General features: G+C 43.1%; 1 non-coding gene across 1 annotated transcript; it reads left to right on the top strand.

Moving 5' to 3' along the window:
• The first annotated feature begins 545 nt into the window (after window positions 1–545).
• Window positions 546–729, top strand: LOC139760980 (U2 spliceosomal RNA). The gene has a single exon (XR_011715445.1). It is a non-coding gene; the product is annotated as a U2 spliceosomal RNA (small nuclear RNA).
• The last annotated feature ends 5,245 nt before the right edge of the window (window positions 730–5,974 follow it).

Genomic DNA, 5,974 nt, shown 5'->3' on the forward strand with positions numbered 1-5,974 from the left:
GATATGATCACCCGTAATAGGGAAATGACTATTCGAACACTATGTACTCGAATACCCTTCGTCTCACGTTGGTGAGCAACGTCGTCCACACCATTTATTTCTCATCAGGCTATCTGCTGGCTGTGTGAGCCTGATGTGAAGTGACCGGTTTAAACCCCGTTGCTCACCAACGTGAGACGAAGGGTATTCGAGTACATTGTATTCCAATAGTCATTTCCCTATTAGGGGCGATCATAGCTTAGCGGTAGCGCTCCCGCCTGTTGCACAGGTGTCCCAGGTTCGATCCTGGCTGCTGGAGATTTGTATGTTATATACATGCACACACACACACACACACACATATATATATATATATATATATATATAAGATATGGACCTCAGTGGTGTAGTAGTTAACGTTCCTGCCGTCGACGCATATATGGACCGCCCAGGGTCGAGCGCATAGGTTCGAATCCTGGTTGCAGCAGTCTGCCCACAGTCAACCCAGCTGTTTATCCACAGGTAGTGGTTGGTCGATCAAATGGGTACCTGGCTCAGGTTAGGGTATATATTCTCGGCCTCTTGGCGAAGATCAAAGTGTGGTATCTGCTCTTATCAGCTTAACATTTAATAAGATCCTCACGTTGGATCCACGATATGATGTTTGGATCATGACGAAGTGTAAGAGCTTACTCTACTTTTGCTGCGATATTGCAAGTCGACTATGTTGCTTGTTGTTGCAGATTCGTAGGTGATATCAATATGGGTTATTATTCACCAGAGAATCTTGCACGTGGTTTGGAGTCTTGGTGTTGATGCACGTTCTTTGTTAGTGCGGGTGGCATCACAATGAACGTCTGAAGAGGAAGTTTGATTCTAGTGCAAGAGAAAGTTAACGTCTCGGGTCTGGGTGTTGCAGCACTACCAAGGTGGGCGGTACGTGGTGAGAAAGTCTTGAGTCTGGTTAAGGTTTTCAATAATATTTGCTGCCACTGTCACGTTGGTATAGAAGGCTAGCGGGCTGGCTGGTGGTATGGTTGGTATACCGCTGATGTTTCTTAGAGGTTTTGTGACACCGCAAAGTAGTGCACCAAGCATGATTCCTCCTAGAGTTGTTCTGCATCACCTCAGGCTTGACGCACTGAAGTGGAGAAAGACTGATCAGTGTGGGTGCGCTGTAATAATCCACAAGGGAGCGAATGGCTGGCACAAAGAGGGTTCACAAAATGGGGAAGTGACACCTCCTCCTAAGCTAGTCATTTTTCTCATGACTGATGAACAGTTCTTGGTTCCTCTTCTCACGTGGTTTACATGTGACTGGAAGGAGAGTGTGCTGCACAGCCATGTCCCCAGACACGGGTGAGGGTCGACTCATTTGGTGCCTGGTTGTTGGATACCCTGGGCGGTCCATCCTTATTACCACGACTTTTGTTTTCTGGCAGTTATCTGAGGCCTAAGGAGGCAGCTTCTGTGGTAGAGATCTGATGCCTTCTGAGTATGGAATCTGGCATTTTGTTCCTGCTTGCAATCGTCTCTGATATTACGGCTGGAAACTGGAGATGCACCAGTGTCTACATGAGGATTTTGTGCAGGAATGAGCTGAGGATGTCACCTTTTGTTGTTCTATTTTCAGAGGTGTATATCTGGAGTATTTGTCTTGAAGTCGAACTCTGGCTTTACTGTCCATCAACTAGTTCTTGATCGAGTAGAGCAGACGTCCCTTAACACACCTTTTAACCAGGTCTTTTAGGATGGACGTGGCACTGGCAAGCTCGTAGGCATTTTCTAAGCCTAAAAACACCAGGATAGCTTGTCTGTTGTTTGTCGTGCTGAGCAGTGAAGTTACATTCTCTGTGGTCCTAACGGCATTATGTAAGCAAACAGCTTGGGGTGAAGATGGACCATTTTCCATCATTTTTCTTTGTTAGATCGTCTGTCGGTCCGACACGGGCCCTTGCTTGTTGGGCGGCCCGTTGGCTTTCCATTAAGATCTGAGCAGCTTATAGGTGGGAAAGGCAAACGACGTGGCGAACGCAAAAGTAGCAGCCTCCTGGGAGTCGTGGAAAGGAACACGGTTAGCCGAATCCTTAGTGAATTCTACTAAAACCTCTACAAACTTTCACCCTCGCCTTCCTCAGAAGTAATTAGACATCCCACCAGCTGCTCCTTTCTGCACGTTTACTTCCAAAATTCTCTCTTTGTTACGCTAGTCAATTAGGAAATAATCCAGTAATACTTAGTTCCCATCAATCGCACTCATACATATATGTATTTCCTCCAGTTTGAACCAGGCATTCCTAGTCATCGTTCCTCTTTCACCTGCACTATTCCATAAGTTGTCCACAAGTATATCAAAAAACGGCGGCTCACACACCTATTCATAACTACAGTTCCCACATACCTCATTCTTGCATTCAAATTACCTATCACTATTACCCGGTTCCCACACATCAAAATTGCCGATTCACGCAGCTCATCTCAAAATGCTCGCCTCTCCTCCTCTCCCCTTTTGTTACCAGGTGCATCAGCACTAACAGTCAACCACCTCGTCATCAACTTTCATTTTCACACATATCATCAGTCAGAGGTTCACATCATGTATTCCTACTGTTCCACCCTCACCAGGAGTACCATCCCCTCCTCTGGTCTCGCCCTCACGTCATTCCCAGACTTAATGTCCTGCACATTCTCAAACCTTCCATTCCCTTCCCTATTTAGCTTTGTTTCACTCAGAGTCAAATATCCAGATTTCTCTCGCCATACGTATGCCTAGCTGTCCCATCCTCTCATGTTAGTGACGTTCACAAACCGTTAGACATCTTCGAGGTATTTTGCATGTCTTTGGATGTGTGTGTTTCGTTTCACTATATTCATTGTCCATATATCTCCGTGTTCGACGGTACGGTTTCTGTAAAACGTCAGTTGATTTATGTGTGCATGACAGGAAATGGACAACGAGGCTCAGTTGTTTGTACAAATAAGACAAGATGTATTCTGTTACTTGTGGTTGAATTATGATTTTCATATCAAGGAAGCCATGGCTAAGTAAGTAAAAACCCAATCTTCCGAGCTAGTGGCCGTACTTATATATATATATATATATATATATATATATATATATATATATATATATATATATATATATATATATATATATTTACTTTTTTATTTTATACTTTGTCGCTGTTTCCCGCGTTAGCGAAGTAACGCAAGAAAACAGACGAAAGAATGGCCCAACCCACCCACGTAAACATGTATATACATACACGTCCACACACACACATATACATGCCTATACATTTCAACGTATACATATATATATATATATATATATATATATATATATATACATACACAGACATACATATATACACATGCACATAATTCGTATTTGCTGCCTTTATTCATTCTCGTCGCCACCCCACCACACATGAAATGACAACCCCCTACCCCCACATGCGCGTGAGGTAAGGGCTAGGAAAGGACAACAAAGGCCACATTCGTTCACACTCAGTCTCTAGCTGTCATGTATAATGCACCTAAACTACAGCTCCCTTTCCACATCCAGGCCCCACAGAACTTTCCATGGTTTACCCTAGACGCTTTACGTGACCTGGCTCAATCCAGTGACAGCACGTCGACCCCGGTATACCACATCGTTCAAATTCACTCTATTTCTTGCACGCCTATCACCCTCCTGAATGTTCAGGCCCCGATCGCTCAAAATCTTTTTCACTTCATCCTTCCACCTCCAATTTGGTCTCCCACTTCTCCTCGTTCCCTCCATCTCTGACACATGTATCCTCTTTGTCAATCTTTCCTAACTCATTATTTCCATGTGACCAAACCATTTCAATACACCCTCTTCTGCTCTCTCAACCACACTCGTTTTTATTACCACACATCTCTCTCACCCTTGCATTACTTACTGGATCAAACCACCTCACATCACATATTGTTCTCAAAAATCTCATTTCCAACACATCCACCCTCCTTCGCACAACTCTATCTATAGCCCACACCTCACAACCATATAACATTGTTGGAACCACTATTCCTTCAAACATACCCATTTTTGCTTTCTAAGATAATGTTCTCGCCTTCCACACATTTTTCAACGCTCCCAGAAGCTTCGCCCCCTCTCCCATCCTGTGACTCACTTCCGCTTTCATGGTTCCATCCGCTGCCAAATTAACTACCAGACATCTGAAACACTTCACCTCCTCCAGTTTTTCTCCATTCACACTTACCTCCCAATTGACTCGTCCCTCAACCCTACTGTACCTAATAACCTTGCTCTTATTCACATTTACTCTCGGCTTTCTTCTTTCACACACTTTACCAAAATCAGTCACCAGCTTCTGCAGTTTCTCATCCGAGTCAGCCACAAGCACTGTATCATCAGCGAACAACAGCTGACTCACTTCTCGAGCTCTCTCATCCACAACAGACTGCATACTTGCCCCTCTTTCCAAAACTCGCATTCACCTCCCTAACAACCACATCCATAAACAAATTAAACAACCATGCTGCAAACCGACATTCACCCGGAACCAGTCACTTTCCTCACTTCTTCCTCGTACACATGCCTTACATCCTTCATAAAAACTTTTCATTTTCTCTAGCAAGTTGCCTTCCACAGAGCATCTCTATCAACTCTATCAGATGCCTTCTCTAGATCCATAGATGCTACATACAAATGCATATATATATATATATATATATATATATATATATATATATATATATATATATATATATATATATATATATATATATATATATATATATATATATATATATATCCCTGGAAGGCGACTAAAAGGGGAGGGAGCGGGGGGCTGGAAATCCTCCCCTCTCGGTTTTTTTTTTTTCAAAAGAAGGAACAGAGAATTGTGCCGGGTGAGGGTATTCCCTCAAAGGCCCAGTCCTCTGTTCTGAACGCTACCTCGCTAATGCGGGAAATGGCGAATAGTTTGAAAGAAAGAAAATATATATATATATATATATATATATATATATATATATATATATATATATATATATATATATATATATATATATATATATATATATACATATATATATATATATATATATATATCTTTTTTTTCATTATACTTTGTCGCTGTCTCCCGCGTTTGCGAGGTAGCGCAAGGAAACAGACGAAAGAAATGGCCCCCCCCCCCCATACACATGTACATACATACGTCCACACACGCAAATATACATACTTACAAAGCTTTCCATGGTTTACCCCAGACGCTTCACATGCCTTGATTCAATCCACTGACAGCACGTCAACCCCGGTATACCACATCGCTCCAATTCACTCTATTCCTTGCCCTCCTTTCACCCTCCTGCATGTTCAGGCCCCGATCACACAAAATCTTTTTCACTCCATCTTTCCACCTCCAATTTGGTCTCCCTCTTCTCCTCGTTCCCTCCACCTCCGACACATATATCCTCTTGGTCAATCTTTCCTCACTCATTCTCTCCATGTGCCCAAACCACTTCAAAACACCCTCTTCTGCTCTCTCAACCACGCTCTTTTTATTTCCACACATCTCTCTTACCCTTACGTTACTCACTCGATCAAACCACCTCACACCACACATTGTCCTCAAACATCTCATTTCCAGCACATCCATCCTCCTGCGCACAACTCTGTCCATAGCCCACGCCTCGCAACCATACAACATTGTTGGAACCACTATTCCTTCAAACATACCCATTTTTGCTTTCCGAGATAATGTTCTCGACTTCCACACATTCTTCAAAGCCCCCAGAATTTTCGCCCCCTCACCCACCCTATGATCCACTTCCGCTTCCTTGGTTCCATCCGCTGCCAGATCCACTCCCAGATATCTAAAACACTTCACTTCCTCCAGTTTTTCTCCATTCAAACTCACCTCCCAATTGACTTGACCCTCAACCCTACTGTACCTAATAACCTTGCTCTTATTCACATTTACTCTTAACTTTCTTCTTCCAC

Source organism: Panulirus ornatus, chromosome 38 (genome assembly GCF_036320965.1).
Source record: "Panulirus ornatus isolate Po-2019 chromosome 38, ASM3632096v1, whole genome shotgun sequence".
Classification (NCBI taxonomy): Eukaryota; Metazoa; Arthropoda; class Malacostraca; order Decapoda; family Palinuridae; genus Panulirus; species Panulirus ornatus.